Source organism: Schistocerca serialis, chromosome 3, assembly GCF_023864345.2.
Source record: "Schistocerca serialis cubense isolate TAMUIC-IGC-003099 chromosome 3, iqSchSeri2.2, whole genome shotgun sequence".
NCBI classification, from domain to species: Eukaryota; Metazoa; Arthropoda; class Insecta; order Orthoptera; family Acrididae; genus Schistocerca; species Schistocerca serialis.
The window spans coordinates 71,051,815-71,075,306 of record NC_064640.1 but is presented as its reverse complement, the minus strand read 5'-3'; positions in this window follow the sequence as shown (position 1 = coordinate 71,075,306).

Sequence of the window (23,492 nt, the reverse complement as noted above, 5' to 3'; positions counted from 1 at the left end):
GCATTTGTGCACCGCCGCCGTCAGTGTCAGCCAGTTTGCCGTGGCATACGGAGCTCCATCGCAGTCTTTAACATTGGTAGCATGCCGCGACAGCGTGGACGTGAACCGTATGTGCAGTTGACGGACTTTGAGCGAGGGCGTATAGTGGGCATGCGGGAGGCCGGGTGGACGTACCGCCGAATTGCTCAACACGTGGGGCGTGAGGTCTCCACAGTACATCGATGTTGTCGCCAGTGGTCGGCGGAAGGTGCACGTGCCCGTCGACCTGGGACCGGACCGCAGCAAACCACGGATGCACACCAAGACCGTAGGATCCTACGCAGTGCCGTAGGGGACCGCACCGCCACTTCCCAGCAAATTAGGGACACTGTTGCTCCTGGGGTATCGGCGAGGACCATTCGCAACCGTCTCCATGAAGCTGGGCTACGGTCCCGCACACCGTTAGGCCGTCTTCCGCTCACGCCCCAACATCGTGCAGCGCGCCTCCAGTGGTGTCGCAACAGGCGTGAATGGAGGGACGAATGGAGACGTGTCGTCTTCAGCGATGAGAGTCGCTTCTGCCTTGGTGCCAATGATGGTCGTATGCGTGTTTGGCGCCGTGCAGGTGAGCGCCACAATCAGGACTGCATACGACCGAGGCACACAGGGCCAACACCCGGCATCATGGTGTGTGGAGCGATCTCCTACACTGGCCGTACACCACTGGTGATCGTGGAGGGGACACTGAATAGTGCACGGTACATCCAAACCGTCATCGGACCCATCGTTCTACCATTCCTAGACCGGCAAGGGAACTTGCTGTTCCAACAGGACAATGCACGTCCGCATGTATCCCGTGCCACCCAACGTGCTCTAGAAGGTGTAAGTCAACTACCATGGCCAGCAAGATCTCCGGATCTGTCCCCTATTGAGCATGTTTGGGACTGGATGAAGCGTCGTCTCACGCGGTCTGCACGTCCAGCACGAACGCTGGTCCAACTGAGGCGCCAGGTGGAAATGGCATGGCAAGCCGTTCCACAGGACTACATCCAGCATCTCTACGATCGTCTCCATGGGAGAATAGCAGCCTGCATTGCTGCGAAAGGTGGATATACACTGTACTAGTGCCGACATTGTGCATGTTCTGTTGCCTGTGTCTATGTGCCTGTGGTTCTGTCAGTGTGATCATGTGATGTATCTGACCCCAGGAATGTGTCAATAAAGTTTCCCCTTCCTGGGACAATGAATTCACGGTGTTCTTATTTCAATTTCCAGGAGTGTATTTGTCCAATGAATACCCGTTTACCATCTGCATTTCTTCTTGTTGTAGCAATTTTAATGGCCAGTAGTGTATTAAGAAGAGACTTATTGTGTATAAGTGCAACTCTCAACCTCCTTCACCAGACATGAACATGGATGTGAACAGCGTTTCAGTAAGTCATGGTAGCCCTAAGGAAACTCTGCATGCAAGTAGACACGGGTGCAGCAGTGGCTTTGTCAAACTCTCAAACTTATTTGGATCCTGAATCACTGGAATTGTCCCCTGTATGTAATCGGTTAGTGAGTTACAACAAACAACAAATGCCCATACTGGTACAGTTATCTGCTTCTGTAGCAAACGAATTAGTTGTTCGGTCTTGACCTTTCTAGTAGTGGATGATGCCAACAATGAAAACTTATTTCAGTTACACAGCTTCAGAATTCTTGGGTTATCTATTTCTGATGAAGTGCATCTGTTATTGGATCAACAAGTTCGATACCAGTAACTGGACACACTTTGCTTGAAATATTCCTCCCTGTTTTTGGAAGGTTTATGGTTTGCTACCAATTTCACAGCTCACATCACAATGAAACTGATGGCACACCCCAATTTTTTACACACGCAGTCCCAGTAGCTTTACGGGAGCAAGTCAAATTGGAAATAGATTGACTTGCGTCGTTGGGTGTTATCATGCCTGTCTCCTCTAGTGAATAGTTTACTCTATTGGCAATTGTCAAAAAAAATAACAGCAACATTCAGCTTTGTGGTGATTTCAAAGTGTCTGTAATTTCACTGTTTATTATTGATATCTGTCCCTAACCCTGTCGGGATGAATTCTTAGCACGGCTTTGCGGGGGCCAATATTTTTCCAATATAGATTTGTCAGAAGCCTACTCTGGATGTTGATTTCAAATGTTTCCTCATACTGAATACCCTTTCTGGGTGTATGTCAAGGCCAGTGTCTGCTATTCAGTGCAGCTAGTGCCCCTCCCATTTTTAAATAATTTTCGGAGCAACTCACGGCTTCCGTGCCAGATTGCATTAAATACCTGGATGATATTGTGTTCTCAGATTCCTTGTCAGCTGAACATTTGTGAAATCTTTGTACATTTTCACGGTGCTGCAGGCTGCCAGTTTGAAATGTATATTGAACAAATCACAATTTTTTCAGCTGTCTATTTTCTATCTTGGTTCTGAATTCTCACGTGCTGGCATCAAGCCTTTATAGCAGCACGTCACTGCCATTGCAGCTTCACTGCATCCTACCATTTTCAAAGAGTTGAAAGCCTTTCTCAGAAAGACTGCCTAAAATCCAAAATTTCTTTCTGGTGTGGCCACATTGGCCCAGCCACTTCATGCTCTCTTACATAAAGATGTTCCTTTCCACTAGTCACCCACCTGCACGTGTGCTTTTGCTTTATTAAAGTCAAATTGTACTTGGTACCTTACTTGGTTATCCTCCAACCTCATGCACAAATATATGGATTGATGGTTCCAAACACCCTACTGCACTGGCTTGCAAAATTCTGAATCAGGCACAACAGCTCTACTTGCAGAAAAAAATCCCTTGCTACACTGTATGCACTCAAACAATTTAATGTTTTTCTACATGGTTCTAAGTTTCATTTGATTACTGATAATAAACCTCTGGATTATTCTCTTTTCAATCCTTCGACATCTTCGCAAGACAAAACAGTGCCCATCGCCTGCAATGCTGGGCTCTGTTTTTGTCTTGCTATGACTATGAGATTCATTTCTGACCCACAGCACAAATGCTAATATGGATGCTCTTTCTCAATTTCCCATTCGCCCCAATCCAGCATTTGCTCAGGATGAATTGTTGTGTTTCCATTCGGACGTTAAAGCCCAAAACATCATAGATGGTTCACTGATCAGCAGTTCTCTTTCATGACCGATCCTGTCTTACGTGAGGTTGTTCACTTTGTGCATCATGGCTGGCCAGATAAAGCACTAGGCCAAGTATCGGATCCTCTGCATAGTTGTTTTCTCTGTGCCACCACCACTCAGTTGTTGATGGTGTGTTACTGTTGGCTACTGAAGAGTCGGTGCCCAGGGTTCTGATCTGATGGCAGCACATCATGCGCCTTCTCTGCCTAGACCATACGGGCATTACTCATAAAAAATTGCTGTCCCACTGACATATCTTTTGGCTGGGTATTGACAAGGAGATTATGCACATTATGACAGCCTACCCTCAGAGCGCCACTCATCAAGTGGCACCACAGGTTCCTCTTTCCCCATCCTCCCCCCCCCCCCCCCTCTCTCCAGCGCCCTTGGGAGTGTATGTGCAGTGTATGCATGCTGATTTTGCAGGTCCATTCCTTAACTCCTTTTGGGTTGTATTAGTTGATGCTTTCTCAAAATTTCCTTGTGTGGTATGTTACCCATCTGTATCCACAACAGTTACAATAATGATCCTCTCAAAGACCTTTTTCTTAGAAGGTCTGCCATATACGGTTGTGATGGACTATGGCCCACAGTTGGTGTCTTAGGATTTTGTAGATTTTTGTACAAAGAACCTTTCATCCCCAGTCAAGTGAAGAGGGTGGTCCATACATTTGAAACCCAGATGAGAAATATTTGACTCAATCTTCTCCCAAAGAAGTCCTCAATAGGGTCTTGAATTCATATATGTTCACTCCAGTCGATGACCGTATCCTGGTGAAGCTGCTTCACAGCCACTATAGTTCAATTCTTTTATCTTGGCGGCTCGCGCATGCCCGCCTAGACGCGGGAGATTGCTGCGTTGCCAGTTGCACACGATGCACGCGCCAATAGAAGCAGCGCCATAGTATAGCATAGTTCGCAAGCTTACGTTTAGGGGGGAGCGCGCAGTTCGTGAACTAAAGCCACCACGGCCGCATTAACCCTTTCGCTGCTACAAAGACGTGCTCCCTGCATTCCGCGCTGTGCGCGATTTTGTCACTGCACTGCTCGCCTGTGCAGACACATTGTGTTCCGACTGCTTTGACACTCTTTTATCATTCGATTCCACAAAAACTATTTGGCCCAAAAATTAGATTTTTACCTATCTTCTTGACTGATACCTTCCCCCCATAAATGACTTAATTTTGTTTCGATGTTCAACGCAGTTATTATGCAGCATTAAATATACTAAACCATTGCACGAAATTTTGAAGAGTTTGCAGAGGTAAAAGTCCACAGAGTATACGTTCCGGATGGTCGATTTTAGTTGCCACAATGTTGAGAATGAAATGTGGACAAGATACCTGTATATTTCATTTAATTTAAGTACCACATAAGTGTCGTATGTAATATTGAGAAATATTCCACCTTTCGCGACTGTAACAAAAGTTTTACTTACACTGGGCACGTTTGGCTTTATTTTAAAGCACTTCAATCAATCAAAAGGAAGTAGACAAAATACATTAAACAAAACTGTGGACGTACAAAAACATTAGGACTTGAATATACCGTCTGTCAGTGAAGTGCTCAGAGCTATGTCAAATATAATTTTGTGTGTGGCACATACAAACAGCATTTATTTGCTAAAACACTGATGAGCCAACACAAACGTTGAATATTGTGCTACCGCAGCACAAAACTACGAAAAGTGACTTGGCAATGGAGGACACAAAATACATGATGCTTCAAAAGAGAGAAACGCGTCTGGTCTAAATAAGTCGCTTATTACAGTTGCAGAAGAGGGATATATTTCAATACCATTGGTAAAACTGCGACTGTGGAACAAAAACAAGAAATAGAACATGAATACCATTGTGTATGTGCCATACCTTTCACTGATGGAAGTGCTTTAAAATAAAGCCAAACGCGCCGTGTGTAAATAAAACTTTTATTACAGTCGCGAAAGACGGAATATTTCTCAATATTACATACGACACCTATATGGAACTTAAATTAAATGAGATATTGTTATACAGTAAATATTACATGAAATTTAGGTATCTTGTTCACATTTCATTCTCAACATTGTGGCAACTAAAATCGACAATACGGAAAGTATACGCTATGGACTTTTACCTTTGCAAACTCTTCAAAATTTCGTGCAATGGTTTACTACATTTAATGCTGCACATCAAAACAAAATTAAGTCATTTATGGGGGGGAAGGTATCAGTCAAGAAGACGTGTAAAAATCAAATTTTTTGGCCAAATAGTTTTTGGAAATCGAATGATAAGTGTGTCAAAGCAGTAGGAACACCATGTGTCTGCACAGGCAAGAAGTGCAGTGATGACAAAATCGCACACAGCGCGGAATGCGGGGAGCACGTGTCTGCAGCAGCGAAAAAGTTAATGAAGAGGCAAAGCACTAGAAATTTCGTTCAAACGAATAAAATTCGTGAAGTAAGCCACTCCAATATTGTTTTTAAATAAAGAAAATATTAAGCATCGCACAAGATTTGAACTCATAACCTTTCACTTGGCAGCCGAACACCTTAACCGTTCCACTATCTCACCTCATCAGACAGTGTAACTCCATAAGGACTCTAACACCTCACGCAACTACTTATAAACACTGTTGGTATGACTATGAATTACTCACGCTTCGTCGAAGTACGATAGGAAATAAACAATTAGCGCTGTTGTTTATTGCGAAAAAGCAGTTCGTTAGATTGAAACAAACACCTTTCTTTGCTATCGCCTGAATTAGGAGTCTTATTGCTTGTTTGGTTTAATTAATAGAATATGAAGCAATTGGTATAAAGAATGCTTTTTCCAAACTTTCTATAAAAGAAAGTCTGCTATCAAGACATTGCTTTTGTTCTATTACTTTATTTATGACTGAACGTTTCTAAAACTGAAGACACTCGTCCGTGCTCTGCACTGCAGTCGAGATGTGGCAACGTCGTTCTCTGTTCATTGGCTGACTGTGTTTTGTGACGTCAGATGCGCAGAACGAACCTAAACTCGACCGCCAAGATATATGACGCGCACTTTAGCTCTGTATGCTGCTTCATCTGCTCCGGCTGATGCCTGGTTACCCGCTGGTCCCTGCCTTGCAGTAATTCCAGACTCTGCCATCTGGCCCTAATGGATACCAGCAGTTGTCCATTGCAACTGTGTCTGCGGTGGGCGCATCTCCAGTGGCTTGGTACCACGACACTATGACCAGCTACATCCACACCTGACCAACTGTGCACCAGAGAGCCCTCCACCCCCACGGCTGCCACCACCATCTGGGTCAGCTCCTGCAGCATGGTCCATGCCTCCTCCAGTTCCAGTGCTCCCTTCGCTCTAAGTGCTGCTGTAGCCAGCATGAGTATTCAGCGCCAAGCCGCTTCCATCCCCACAGCCCACGTCACTGTTGCTGCCGCCGTCTTCTCTGCTGCCCCAGTCACGGAGTGCCTGCCCAGATGTGAACATGGACACAGCACCATCATCACTAGTGCTCCCTTATGGCCTCTCGTGAGGGAGTGGGTGCCATGTCTGTCTGTGCCTACGCCACTTCAGACCATATTCTCTTGTGCCAGCAAGACATCTGCTCCTGCAGGCATCACCTGCTGATGCAAGACATGGACATTTCCACATAGAACAATTTTCCCCAAGGGAAGGAGTGTTGTAACCCTGAAGTGCAACTGTGCGTAATCAAACAGTGTGATACAAGTGCCCCCACAGGTGGCCTAGAGAGGTCGCCTCACAACATAGACGGATGGTGAAGCACATGCTGTGCCCCATGCACAACAACCAAATACAAGCCCAGTGCTCTGGGCCCTTAGCCTCAGTTATGTTTACTTACTTATAGTATGCTCACCTGCGAGACTGTTTATTGAAGTTTTCCATAGTTATGAGACTGCACCATTCTATACTTGATTCAGTAGCATTGTGAATCTCTTCATATGGAAGCACAATGTTACAAGAATATGGAACAAGACATAAGACATCAATAAGTGAAATATTTGCCTTCACAATCCACTTTAGCTGGGAATGGAGTGGTCCAATCTGCATAGTTGCTCAGCTCCACATCTGCCTTGGATCATTACTTAAGTAAAGTGCTCCCAAAACCCATTATCTGTTAGTCTTATTCCTCTCACATCTTATGACATTTACAGCTGTTCACACAGTTTGTGATGTGGGGAAAATACATGTACACAAAGATCCCTTAAGTTATTTGCCTCAATTGGTCCTCCTACATGATTTAAATCATACACATTTCTACAGACGTGTTTAATATGATTTCAGGACTGACATGTGGAAGTGATTTAACACGTGCTATAGACACAATGAGCTGCTACCTCCAGACAACATAAATGTGCCAATTTTGGAAGAAAGAAGTTGATATAATCTCTTGAATCAATCATTGAACCTCCTGTAATATCTTACCTTAAAGATACTTTAGAGATTGATTGTATGACATGTCAGTTACTCAATGCAGTTCTGTAAATGATCAGAGCAACAAAGAAACAGCTGGCCACTTACTGAACCTGTAGAACAAGAAGAATTTGATAATCAGTCTCCACCTGATCATCAAGCAAGGGAAAGCTTTTGGTTGAGGCTCCCATGAGCTAAGTAATATAGTAGTCAATGTGGATACACTGTATTTCAGAAATCTGTGTGTGCTGGGCTCAACTAATTCACAGTAACAGTAAAACGTCAGTCATAGCACAAGGCACCAACCACCGCACCTCATATATGAGTATACCAAGATTCAGCTTCATCACTACTATTTTTCTTTCATAGTATGAATGCCTGACTACCAAATGTACAACCGGTATTCATAGACTGCTTTACACCGACATCATCAGCTAAACTCTAGAGGAACTTACATGCTGAGTGGTGGAGGGAATTTATGTTTTCGCAAGAGACTGTACCTTCTTGAAACAGAATATGTAAAATAAGGCATTCAAAAAAGTGGTACAATTTTGCTTATCAACATAGTCCTTTATTCATAGTTCAGGATGGCGCCGATAAGAATGTGTAGTAACGTTTCGCTTTCATAAAAAAAAAAAAAAAAAAAAAAAAAAAAAAAAAGTTTTTCATGTAGAGAACGTGAAAAGCGAGCGATGAAGGGTATTTTGTGTGTCAAGTGCAATTACTGGCTGCGCGAAAGTGAACCCAAAATTCATCACTGATGATATTCCACGGAAATGTTACGTTTGTTTACGAGTTGAAACAGCCGATCTTGTAAGTACAGTGGACTCAAAAAACGAAGTTATAAAGTTGCTGCAAAAGGTCATTGAGGCATTAAATACCGAAATAGTGACTATAAAAAAAGAAAAAGATAGATTAATGCGGGAAAAATAGGCCTGTGAAATAAAATATACAAAAAACGAAATTATAAAGCTTCTTCCGGTACACAAGGACGTTGAAGCATGGAAAACCGAATTACTGACTACAAAGAAATAAAATGATAGATTAACTCAAGAAAAACATTTCTGTGTGTGTGATATTCATGAAACGGAAATAAGCGAAGCGGAATCCAGGGTTTATGAAAAACACCAGCCAAGTACGAAACAAAACCTTCAAAATACAATTGTGTGTGAAATGTGATCAAAAACCCACCCACCAAACTATCTGTAAACAAATATAAATGGGGAACAGTGACCTACAAAAGGACAAACGTGGAAGTGCAGCAGCAAAACCGATTGAAAAACGGGACTTTCTTGTTGGCGACCACGCGACTCCGTGCTGAAAAATGTTACAGCTCCAGGCTGTGAAATTGATGTCCATCCCGGAATCCGATCGCATCAGATCAGCAGACACTTTCAAAATATTCTAAATTCGAAACGAAGTGAAACTGAAAGTGGAAATGAAAAAAAGGGCAAATACGAAGCTATTTTCATTCATGTCGGAACAAATTCCATCCGGAACAGAAGTGAGGAAAACATAATCACTGAAACACGGAACCTGATCCACTCAGCAAACAGTGTATTTGCAAATTCAAACATTATCAATTAGTGGAATTTTACACAGAAGATTAGTAAGTGATACATATATAAAAAAAGATAAACAGTGGAATCAGGGAACAGTAGGCCTACGACAAGCTGGGTGCAATTTTTGTAGATTCAAATATGCTTATAAATGTCTGGGAAAGGATGGGGTACACTTGAATAGTCTAGGTTCAACGACTTTCAGTGAAATGATCGCAGACATCCACAGAATCATTAAAAGCAAGGGAAACTGAAAACTTCCGAAAGGGTTGAGAAAACAAAAGTGGTGATCCAAAATGGAAACTGTAAGTATAATGGAACAAGTGAGGCTGTTCAAAGTATAAACAAACTCAAAAAAAATGTATCTTGATATATCTAAATATAAACGGTTTAGCAGAAAAACATCCAAATCTATGTTACTCTAAAATTGATGAACTGCAAGTTTTACTTTCTGAACTGGCAAACATAAAGGCAGTCTGCTTAAATGGACACTGCCTCACAAAATAATGTGTAGACGTTCTAAATAAAATTAGTAATTTCAAACTTGCCAGCAGCTTTTGTAGAAAAAAACAAATCTTGTGTGTGTGGGGGGAGGGGGGGGGGGGCTTCTGTATCTTACTGCATGCCTCCTTAAACTTTAAAGTGAAAGAAGATTTTAGTTGTCTAAATGAAGAATGTATTTTTGAAAGCTGTTGTGTAGAGCTGTGTGATTTAAATACTGTGATAATGTCTATTTACAGAATTCCTGGAAGTTCTGCTACTAAATTGTTTTTAGAAAAATTTCAATATCTCTTAGATAAACTTAAAAAAGAAAGCAAGAAAAAGATTGTGGTTGCAGGAGACTTCAACTGAAATACATTAATTGAAAGCAGTGACATTGAAAAATTACGTGATTTAATACAAAAATCTGGTTTCAAGTTAAACTTTACTATGTGCACTAGTGAAAACTTCCACTCAGCAACCATATTATTACAAATTATCAGTTTGATGATACAAGGAAGTTTTGCCTAGATCTAGAGATATCTGATCCCTCAGCTTTGTTTATAGAGTTCCCCTAAGGAGATAAACTAAAGTCTGCATCTTATATAAGAAGAAATTTTAGCAAAGAAAATTTAGTTGTTTCGTGATAAGTTAACTGTTATAAGCTGGCCTTTAAACCACTGTGATTCAAGCAACAAATTTTTTGATAAATTTCTAAATTGCTTTTTGGGTGTAATCAATGAAACATTTCCCCTTAAAATCTTATCAAAGGAGAGTCAGGAATAAACGAAATTGGATTTAACCAGGCATAAAAATTTCAAGTGCCAGAAAAATACAGCGGCACAATGAGTTCAAAGTAAATAGAAACCCTAATTTTGTAGCTTGTAGCTTCTGTTAAGCACTATAAGACTATATTCAAAAAAGTGTTACCAGCAGCAAAAAAACTGGCAAATAGTATATTGATAAACAAACAAAGAAATACAACAAAGGCAGTTCGGTCTGTTGTGAAATCAGACTTGGGAGTCAATGTTAAAAGTCAAGAAATTTCTCAAATTAGGTATCAGGATGACACTGTAAATCATGTTCAAATTTCAAACTGCTTCAATGATTTCTTTGTCAATATAGCAAAATCTGATGGAGACAAGACAGCCCATCAGGGCAATATCATTTTCAGGCACAGAGATGACATACAAAACATTTGTTTTAAAAAATTCAGAAAAATCTCTCAGAAATATGTGGAAGACACAATATTATTATTAAAGAACCAAAAATTCATGTGGATGGGATGGAATACCTTCCATGGTAATCAAGGCAGTATGCAATATTATTTCAGACCCACTGACTATTGTTGTAAACCAGTCCTTTGAACATGAATCTTTCCCATATGTCCTAAAATATGCAGAGATGAAGCCACTCTTTAAAAAGGGTATCACCTACAGATATGGGAAACTACCAGCCTCTCTCTTCTCTTCCTGTTTTTTCTACAATACTTGTAAAACGTGTGGCAAAACAACTAGAAAATTTCCTTGCAGTAAATGACATTATGTGTAAAGATCAGTTTGGTTTTCAAAGAGGAAAAAGCACCATAAGTGCCACGAAGAGAATTTACAGAAAAAATACATCACTAGACCAGGGTACAAAAGCCTCAGGAATATTCTGTGATCTAACGAAAGCATTTGACTCAGTGAACCACTCATTATTACTTCACAAACTGAAGAACTATGGGATCGAAGATATTGCATTACAGTGTTTCAAGTCTTATCTGACAGAAAGGAAACAACAAGTTATTTTAACATCAAATTCAGTTAACTACCACTCCGAATGGGAAACGATTTCCCAAGGAGTCCACAGGGTTCAATACTGGGTCCTTACCTGATCTTGTTTGCAGATGACACCTCAGTCTGGTAGAAAATGATACAATAGAAAAGATTTCAGATAGTACAGAAAATGTTCTGGGGAAACTGGAATCCTGGTTCCATAAAAATGGACTAAAGCTCATGTCACTAAGACCCAGATAACGCAATTTGTCTCTAAATTGTGTGAGCAATATGTCCTGTACAAATAGCCCAATCTAATCAACTGATGACAGAAGTGAGCCATGTGAAATTCTTGGGTCTAAACCTTGATAAAAGTTTAAACTGGAAGACACATATAGACTTACTGGCAAATAAATTAAATTCCCTAGCTTTTGCAATGTTTATTTTGCCTGGTGCCACTCATATGGAGACAAGAAAGACAGTTTACCACAATTATTTTGAATTTGTTATTCGGTAAGGTATAATTTTCTGGGGAAACTCTAGAAGCGGTACGAGGCAACTAATTCTTCAGAAGAAAATCATCAGAAACGTGTGTGCTGCCCACAAAAATGACTTTTTTATTTATTTATTTACACGTCAAGTTCCGTAGGACCAAATTGAGGAGCAAATCTCAAAGGTCATGGAACGTGTCAGTACATGAAATTACAACATAAAAGTAATAACAGATAAAAATAAATGTTCATTAACCTGAAAAAAGTCAGTCCATAATTTTGAGTAAACGTTATCAGCAATACAATAAGAATCAGCTTAATTTTTCAAGGAATTGAGGAGTTCCTCGAAAAATTAGAATAGAAGGTGCGACCTATGAGGAAACTCTTCAGTTTCGATTTGAAAGCACGTGGATTACTGCTAAGATTTTTGATTTCGAGTGGCAGCTAATTTAAAACGTGTGCAGCAGTGTACTGCACACCTTTTTGCACAAGAGTTAAGGAAGTTCGATGCAAATGCAGGTTTGACATCTACCGAGTATTAACCGAGTGAAGGCTGCTCATTTTTGGGAATAAACTAATATTATTAACAAGAAACGACAATAAGGAATATACATATTGAGAGGCCAGTGTCAAAATACCCAGACTCGTGAACAGAGGTTGACAAGAGGTTTGTGAACTCACATCACTTATTGCCCGAAACGCCCGTTTCTGAGCCAAAAATATCCTTTTAGAATGGGAAGAGGTAACCCAAAATATAATACCATATGACATAAGTGAATGAAAATAATCAGAGTAACTAATTTTCGTGTCGAACGATCACTCGCTTCTGATACCGTTCGTGTATAGGAGAAATGGCAGTATTAAGTCTTTGAACAAGATCCTGATCGTGGGCTTTTCACGACAGCTCACTAACTATCTGAACACGTAAAAATTTGAACTGTTCAGTTTCACTAATCACATGCCCGTTCTGTGAAATCAAAACGTCAGGTTTTGTTGAATTGTGTGTTAGGAACTGTAAACTGAGTCTTCCTGTGAATTAGCGTTAGTTTATTTTCGACAAGCCATGAAGTGAGGTCATGGCTTGTTGCCCATTGCTCAAGAAATTAAAAATACTAACATTTACTTCATTGTAGATTTTGGAAATTTTGATTTTTGTATATAATAATCAATATAAGTTTAAAAAGGTCCGTTTTAAGCACAGCTACGGCTCTTGTCGCGAGGAAAACTTCAAATTTCCTTCGCTTCACTTAAAGCTTTATGCTCAGACACCACTGTACATGGGGCTAAAAATATATAACACATTAAAAGGAACAATGGACCTTGGTTCGCTGAAAAGTTTACTCTAAAATATTTTAACAGAGAAATGTTACTGCACCATTGAAGAATTCATGGAAGGCAGTCTGACACTTTGAGCAATAAAAACCTATAGCTAATATTGCAGTGTTGTCTGTGTACAACAAAGGAAATTGGTAAACTGTTAATTTATAGTAAATATTGTAGTGTTGTATTTATTGGCATTATTCTTAAAATAGTGCAAAAAGAATTTCTGTTAATCATTATACATTATATTTTTGCTAAGCTTGACGTGTCTCCTGTACAACAGATCATATGATCTGTACAATGTATGTAATGAGACTAATAAATCACATTTTACATTCCCATATTTCTCAAATTGGTTGTATGGTGATGGATGATGTCTCGTTACAAATGTCCTGGGTTATAAGAAAATTTCACTCTCCTTAAAACTGAAATGCTAAAAAACATTAATAAGACGCATTGCATTATATGACACAGTGTGTCATCATTAAAAAAAAAAAAAAAAAAGCTGCCATTAAGCAAGCTCTGGAAACAGTGGAGTTGGATGTGCTCAGACATGTGTTTGGCACATCCCCCATGGACCTTGTAACCAGCTACCACATCATCCCAATGTCAAAGAAAAAACAAAAGTCATGCCTCCACTGATATTTTAATTATTTATTTAACCTGGTTAGATTAGGAACTTCAGGCCTTCTCTTACATCAGACCATATGCGTGGTTGTGGCTGATAAGTGGCAAATTAGGAAAAATGTAGGTGACCTTATGGAAAATTGGAGCGTTCCTGAGTATATACTTTCCTGGAGGACATGAAACTTGCAAGTCTGTGCAGATTATAATATGAATGTGAAAAGCTGGGCCATGCGCTGTGGGATTGTTGTCAGGAAGTGGCAAATTAGGAAAAATGTAGGTGACCTTATGGAAAATTGGAGCGTTCCTGAGTATATACTTCCCTGGAGGACATGAAACTTGCAAGTCTGTGCAGATTATAATATGAATGTGAAATGCTGGGCCATGCGCTGTGGGATTGTTGTCAGGAAGAACGTGTTTATCTTTCCGCTTGATGGATGTTCCTCCTTGAGCGTTAAGATCTCTGGAATATTAGCACAGGAATTGAGGAGCAAAGTGATGCTGTACATCGAATGATACATATTTACCTAATTACACAGAAGTTGACAAGCTCCAGGAGTATTACAGGACAGACAGTGCAACAGTTTTGTGCCCTGTGTTCAGAGATGTCTTCCTGGTGACACACTATCAGGATATAACCATTCCAACCCCCTGTTTGTCATCCTACTAAAGTCTTTCCACCAGGTGAAACAATGTTTCCGAATTAAAGAACAAACAGAGCCACAAGGCATACCTGATTATCTTGATGAATAGTCCACTTGTTAGGTTTCATATGATCAATGGCTCCAACATTCTCATTGTTTAGTATCGAGATAATTTTCATAGTTGAGGCATTTTGTTATGTTTGCACTCTCAGTTCACCACAGTCATAAAGTAAGCAAGCTCTTAGGGACATGCTTTGATAACTTTATGTCTCTCTTGTAGTCTTGATGCACGTATGTTTAATCCTATTTCTGACTGTGACAGTCTCAGATTTGAAATATATAATAGCTAAAAGTGATGTCAATTCAACAACAAATTTGAGACTTCCATAACATGAAGATTACTTTTTTCCAAAACCATTCAATTTATAGAGCAACAAAGCACTGCTAAATTAATAGCAGATTGCAGAATACACTATTTTAATTTTTTTGTGGTGAACTTCTGATTAATGTGTGTATGTATTTATTTATATAACTTCGTCAAAAACTATTAGAGCACAATAAAGCTCTACTACAACAGTCACTGAGAATTTTTACAATGGTCTTTTCATAGCTGTACATTTTTAAATTGATTATGAAACAGCAGAATAATAGTTTGTTTTAAACCAATTCCCGTGATTTCCTAATATTTTGTTTCATACTTGGATGAACTATTTATTGCCACTTTTGCCATTTCACTTTTCAGCTTGAAGGAAAACTTAATCCACAGCTCATCCACATATTTCATATGAGAGAACTCATTTCTGAGAATGACTGCAGCTTCACTATTCTCATTTCTACGTAAATACACACTTTTGTAGAACATGAATAGTGCTGATATATGTATTTTACTTCATTATTCATTCAACTACCACACAGCATATTCATCTATCTAGAAAAATCAAATGAACAGCAGATTTGTATAGTGAAACTGTTACAGGTGAAAAAAACTATTGAAATGTAAACAAAGTTGGAAGAGGCACTCTCCACATATATGTACCAAAAGCAGCAGTTTGCATTCACATTTTATTAACTGTTGTTTTCCATTAGTGCTTTCATCATAAAAATACATACAGGATAGTACTTGTAAAAATAGTTAGTTTCAAAAGAATTATGAGATTCAAACATGCAAAAGTTTAGCCTTAGAATAAGAACTACTGTAGAAGCTACTTAAAAAAATGCTATAAACGCATAACAATTGGCAAAAGGAATAGGAAATCAATTTTGTCTTGCATAAAAATTACTTAATTGGCTGTTCACTTTCTTACTGACTGCAATGTTATTTAAAAAGGAAAATAAATAGTAAAGGTATAGATGACGTCAGAATTGCTTTGCTTAGTGACTGTCCAAATACAGAAGTACATGATACAAAAATATGGCTGTATTAAACTGCAACAAAAGTCAAAACAAAGTTAAGTAGTACACTTGAACTACTGCTATGAAACATACTCTACAGAGTAAACATTACCATAAAGTTTCCTATTCCAGCTTCTGTTTTTATACAAAATATCAAACCATGCAAACTTACATAGGGAACAAACCACTACTATTTCTAACATATAAAACACCAGACCACAAAAATAAAACAATGTAAAATTTCTGTTGAAATCTGGAACATATTTTAATATACTCTATGGGTACCAACTTCTTGTTAACTTAACATACAAAAACTAGTTGACTGTTCTTTCGTAACATTGTCTCATTTTCCAGAACTGACTCATTTTTGTTTAGGAAAGTAGTATCACCCACCAACAGTGACCCTTCTTCAAACCAGACCATTTTTGTATTACACACAAGAATTCAAATGCCCTAATAAAGAAAAGCTTTTAGATCAGACTGTCAGGAGGACAGTGGAAGTAGTTACTGTCTACACAGTCTTTCTACATGGTAAATTTACACACACACACACACACACACACACACACACACACACACACACACACACACACACACACACACAGCTTTAAGAGATGATTAGGTTATGATATATCTGATAATGAAATTACTTGAAATGGAGCAGCTGTTTGTCTGACAGAATGTTCAAATGTATGGGACATAACAGTCATTTTGCTTAATAATTCATCTCCCTCTAGAGTCCCATTATGACAATGTAATGTTTCTGATTCCACTTGTGTAGCTTCACTCACTGTCCTGATTCCATACTAACCAACTGCCTTGTGACACAGAGGTTTTTTTGCAAAAGTATCACTACAATGAATGGAACCAAACGTTGTCAGACATTTGCCACTCTGTAATAGTCTGTACTGTACAACATATACACGCTACAACTATATTTACAGTCTTTGTTCTAGGAAACAAATGATTAGCGCACTTGTCCATCTTTGTAATTTTTAAGAAGTTCACTTTAGAAGTCTACATAAAGCTTAAGTAGATGCATTTTATATTTTAAAAGCCTTCACAATTGACATATTTAAAAAATGACTTCTTATGGATTATATCTATCTATCTAAGCTAATATAACTCACTATGATTTCAAATTGGATATCACTGAGGTCAGGAATACACACAGACACAAAACACAGAAAGACTACTGCTAAAACAACGTTCTACTGATTTCACTTAGACCAACTTTGGGAATGCGGCTTACCCTTACAAGAATTATTTCCAGAACTCTCTAGCAATCTATTATTTAATACTGTTGGGATTCCGGGCTTTCTCAATATGATCATGAAGAAATGGCTAGGAATAACAGGAAAAGAAAGAGCTGTGAGATTTACACCTGTTCCATATGTCTGGACATTAATAAAGATGCTCAGTGGTCTTCATTCAGAGAGACAGTCAAGAAAGAATAGTGAGGTACTTTTGTGGCAAGTCTCAACTGCAAGTATTTTGCTTGAGAATGAAGATACAGGGAAACCAATGTTTTCAGAATTGTTCCAATGGATAAACTGTGTGATTGGAGTACAATTTTTTGAGAGATACATAATGCAAATGTAATTATCTAGCAAAAATGCATCAACATACCCATGTCAAACAAAACAATAAACAATATAAACAGCCACCAAATATGTTGTAAGGCCATATTTTGCATCCAGAATAGCTTGAACTGCATATAAATCCTAAATACTGCAGGTGGTTGATGGAACTTCATACAGTTCCTCACAAAGAAATTGTTACAGTTCTTTGAGAGGTGCTGGAAGGGTGTAAATGGCTTTTAACAGTTTTTTCAATAAAGACCACAACCATTCAAAAATATTGCAATCTGGTGAGTGCTGAGCCCAGGAAAATTGTGTTACTTCATACACTTGCTCATCCAAACAAGTTTTGATAAACCTGGATGAACAAGCACCACAGTGTTGGAAATGCCAGTCCCAAGCTGGAAAAAATGTTTTTGCCATTGAATAAACTAGATATATACACCACAGATAATTTAAATGTGTTTCATTTCCTTTCAACCATAAGATACCTTTTTAAACCATAATGTGACCTCTAAGTCATTAGATAACTGCCACCACACTTCACAGTTGGTAGAGGAGTGTAGATTGAACACAACCTCTGGTTTTCTCCTTAAATCTACATGTATTGTAGTGGGGTATGGGGTACAAGAAAGCTTGGTGGACTACATCGAATGTTTCCACTGAATGGTAGCCCAGGTTCTGTGCTCATTGAACCATACTCCAACATTCATGTTCATCTGGTTTACAATAGGTTTGGAACAAGCAGCTCTGCCATGAATGATCTCTGTGTGCTGTTGTACAGGTTTTGTGGTCAATGCATTTTCTGGATGCATATTAAGCTTGGCAATTACTATCATGACAATAATCTTAAAACAGTTAGTAATCTTCTCTAATGCTCTCCCATCTCTGTCATTAATTTTGAGTTTTCTTCTACTCTATCATGACACTAAACATAACAGTTCTATGTAATCCTAGTAGATTTACACTGATTCAGGATGCACCAAGTAAGCTGACACTGACAATTCATTAGCTCCCACTGGAAGTCTGCAAGGTCCGACACAACGGTAGATTGCCAACACCACAGTGACCTCAGAATGCTCCTCAGGATGCTGTAGCACATGGTTGAAATGCCTGCAGGCAAAAAAGAAGGAAGATTACAGTTTAACTTTCTGTCAGCATTGAGGTCATTAAAGAGACTGCAGCCATAGCCTCAAGAAAAGTGAAGGAGGAAGCGCCATGGGGATCAATCCAGGGTCCACTACAGTTCTCCCTGTATGTTAATGACATCTCATTGGTTCTGTCCTACTGTAAATATCATTTTTTGCCCACATCCTCCAGCTTTACTTACGATGCAAACCTGGAGGTATCAAGACTGCTGTTTTCCACATGAATGGTGATCTGTATTCAGTATTCAGAAAGGCACAGACCCTTGGACTTAAACTATATACAAAGAAGTCACAAGTAATTTTAGTATCCCATCAAAAATGATTTAGTTCTGAATTCTGTGAAAAACTGCCTTCTATGCTTCTTGATGGACTCCCATGACCATATCAGAAAATCATTAAGAACTTGAGAGTACCTTTGGATTAGCACTTACACTGGGCAGGGAATACTGTCCCCATGTGCAAGACGACTCTCAACCTGCCTGTTTAAAGGAACAGCCACAGCATCTGACTAGTGTGTTTCAGTGTTGGAAGGTGACAATTTAGTTGTGAGGTGGTGAACACAATGAAAGATGGTGGTACAAGATAAATCTACAGTGTATTCCAAAGGCTATGTGCGTCATTAGTAACATTTACTCCATATCTAATACAAATCATTGCGACCGTGTGTGAACACTGCTATATGATTGGTTCAACTATTTCTAATTTTGATACCAGTCCACTCAGTAACAGCCCTATATTTAACATTTTTCTTTTAAAATGCCTAAATCTGTAAGGCAATTCAGAAAATCTCTATTACATAAAAGACAAATTTGCAATGAGTAGATTAATGCATATTATTTTCTTTTTATGTGACGATTTATGTATCCTGGCAACATTAGGGGCATGAGGCCCTCTCTTACATCTAACCAGGCATTCTACATATTTTACATGATGTTGACAAAATGACATAGATAGTATAAAAAGACTTACATTTAATATTGGATAAAAGACTTAGAAGTAACATCAACAGTGAAAAGCAGTAGTAGGTGCACTAGCAAATAGTAGAACAACAAAAGCAGATTAAAATGCAGTAGGTTTAAACTGAGGACACAGGCAGCAATGGAAAGTAGAGGAAGAGAGAGAAGACAACTGTGACAGAAACACAAATAGTGGAGAGAGGGGGAAAGAAAGTGTCATGCTGTGGCTGAGAAATTAAAAGAGAAAGAAGCACAGAGAAGGTGGCAGTATTTTCCTTATGTTTCACAGTGTGGTAATTTTTAGGAAAAATATTATTCAGCTTTCTCATGAATGCACCTGGAGGGCAGGGTAGCTTGGTACAGAGATGGACACCGCGACAGAGAAGGAGTTTGCAAAAGTTTTTGATTTATGGATAGACACAAGTAGGAAACTGGATAAGTGATACCTTGTGTTTCGAATACGATGATATGATAGGTATCTGACACCTGATGGGGTACTGGAACACATGCATAGAAAAGAGTACAGATCTGAAATGGAACAAGTATGAGTCCAATGTTGAAAGCTGCATACATTGGAAATCAAAGTACTGGCTTCTCTCCTTCCCACTACTTCTGTGAGTACGACGAGTCTGCGAACGGTGTCGCTGTGGTCAATTCTTACACATCAACTAGTTCCATTACTGAAGCACGCAGGAGTGTGTCATCAGCGGTGAGTTTTGAGTACCATCTACACTTATCTTGTTGTTGAGTTGAAAGTTGCATCGTTTGCCAATAACATGCTAATCCAGTTGTCACTGCAACAGAAGCCTCGAACTGTTTTATTAAACAAGCAACAGAGGAAAAGAGAGGTCAATAACTTATGAAAAAGATCGTTCTTGGTATAAAAATAAATGTCTAATTTCTTCATTTATGTTGTTGTAAACCAATAGAATTCCCATTTAATCAGCTATCAATAGAACTCAAAATTACATTATTCCACTGAAAAACTCTGTACTTACTTGGATATTGTGGTAGATAATGAAGTTTTACATATTACCCCATGCAGCTAGGAACAGCCTTTTAAAGCAACTTCTACAGTTGTGCAAAGTTACATCATCAATTGAATGACACTATTAATGCATAGTAATAATTGAAGTGCATCAGTTGTGTATTATTTTTATCTTAGTAACTTGCATTTATACGGCTAATAGCGAGTTATGTAGCATAACAATCATTTAATTTTCTCTCTCTCTCTCTCTCTCTCTCTCTCTCTCTCTCTCTCTCTCTCTCTCTCTCACACACACACACACACACACACACACACGCGCGCGCGCGCGCGCGCGTACGTTATTGGCACTGTCCTCTTCAAATCCAGTCACTCACTGACCGTAAGGTGTGGCCGTAACAGACAGCAAAACAAAAGCCAAGCCAAAGTTTACAATTTTGCATTTAAGAAATTGTTCATGCAGGAGAATGGTACAAACATACTGGAACCGTGATATCACCACTGCACACAGTTCCATATGAATGACATATTAATAAGCATCCTGGCACAGAGAAACTCCTGAAAGAGTTGAAGAAAAGTAAGTTGCCAGATACAGATGGAATCCGTATTTGGTTTTAAAAGGAGTACTCTACAACATTGGCCCCTTACTTAGCTGGCATCTATCACTAATCTCTTGACCAGTGCAAATTCCCAAGTGACTGGAAAAAAGAGCACATCTCTCCTGCTTATAAGAACGGTTAAAGAATGGATCTGCCAAACTACAGACAATTATCCTTATTACTGGTTTGCAACAGAATTCTTGAACATATTCTGAGTTCAAATACAATAAATTCCCTTGAGTCAGGAAATCTTCTGTCCACAAATCAGCACACATTTAGAAAGCATGATGTATGTGAAGCTCAGCTTGCCCTTTTCTCACATATATCCTGCAAACCATGGATGAAGGGTAACAGGCAGATTCCATATTCCTAGATTTCCAGAAAGCGTTTCACATGGTATCCTACTGCAGACTTAATGAAGGTCTGAGCATGTGGATTACGTTCCCATATATGTGAGTAGCTTGAAGACTTAAGTAATAGAACCCGGTACATTGTCCTCAATGGGCAGTGTTCATCAGAGCAAGGTTATCGTCAGGGGTGCCACACAAAGTATGATAGGACTCCTATTGTTTTCTATATACATAAATGATCTGGTGAAGACGGTGGGCAGCAATCTGTAGTTGTTTGCTGATGATACTGTTGTGTATGGGAAGGTGTTGAAGATGAGTGACTGTAGGAAGATACGAGGTGACTTAGACAACATTTGTAGTTGCTGTGATGAATGGCAGCTGTCTCTAAATGTAGAAAAATGTAGGTTAATGCAGATGAGTATGTAAAACAAACCTGTAATGTCAGGACACAACATTATTTCTGTCCTGTCTGATACAGTCACGTTATCTAAATATCTGCGGGTAATGTTCCAAAGTGATATGAGATGGAACGAGCATGTGAGGATTGTGGTAAGAAAGGCCAACGGTCAACTTAGATTTATTGAGAGTATTTTAGGAAGGTATGGTTCATCTGTAAAGGAAACCACACATAGGATGCTAGTGCAACTTATTCTTGAGTACTGCTCAAGTGTTTGGGATCAGCACCAGTAAGAGTGATTTCAGGTGTGCCACAGGGGAGTGTCATAGGACCGTTGCTATTCACAATATACATAAATGACCTTGTGGATGACATCAGAAGTTCACTGAGGCTTTTTGCAGATGATGCTGTGGTGTATCGAGAGGTTGTAACAATGGAAAATTGTACTGAAATGCAGGAGGATCTGCAGCAAATTGACGCATGGTGCAGGGAATGGCAATTGAATCTCAATGTAGACAAGTGTAATGTGCTGCGAATACATAGAAAGATAGATCCCTTATCATTTAGCTACAAAATAGCAGGTCAACAACTGGAAGCAGTTAATTCCATAAATTATCTGGGAGTAGGCATTAGGAGTGATTTAAAATGGAATGATCATATAAAGTTGATCGCCAGTAAAGCACATGCCAGACTGAGATTCATTGGAAGAACCCTAAGGAAATGCAATCTGAAAACAAAGGAAGTAGGTTACAGTACGCTTGTTCGCCCACTGCTTGAATACTGCTCAGCAGTGTGGGATCCGTACCAGATAGGGTTGATAGAAGAGAGAGAGAAGATCCAACGGAGAGCAGCGCGCTTCGCTACAGGATCATTTAGTAATCGCGAAAGCGTTACGGAGATGATAGATAAACTTCAGTGGAAGACTCTGCAGGAGAGACGCTCAGCAGCTCGGTACGGGCTTTTGTTGAAGTTTCGAGAACATACCTTCACCAAAGAGTCAAGCAGTATATTGCTCCTGCCTACGTATATCTCGCGAAGAGACCATGAGGATAAAATCAGAGAGATTAGAGCCCACACATAAGCATACCGGCAATCCTTCTTTCCACGAACAATACGAGACTGGAATAGAAGGGAGAACCGATAGAGGTACGCAGGGTACCCTTCTCCACACACCGTAAGGTGGCTTGCGGAGTATGGATCTGGATGTAGATGTAGGTAAGATTAAAGGAAGACATCAAAGCAATTCAGAGGAGGGCTGCTTGATTTCTTACCAGTAGGCTTCAACACCACACAAGTATGATGGTGGTGGAGAGATACAAAGGAAGTAATGACATAAGCTGTCAGTGAGCACTGATTTATATCAATGTGGCAAGCTGAAACTTTGTGCAGGATTGGGATTTGAACTCAAGTCTCCTGCTTACTTCGTAGATGCACTGACCACTATGCCATCCAGACACAGTGGTCACCACGAAGGCATGGACTACCCTTGTACACCTCTCGTCAGACTCAAATTCTCAGCTTATAGCACATCCTACTGATAGTGTCCCTGCTCATTAGCCTCATTACTCGCAGCATCATGCTGATTCCCATAAGACTTTGAGCTTGCTATGCATCTGCACTCAAGGGATCACTGACCATCATCACCATAATTACAGTGAT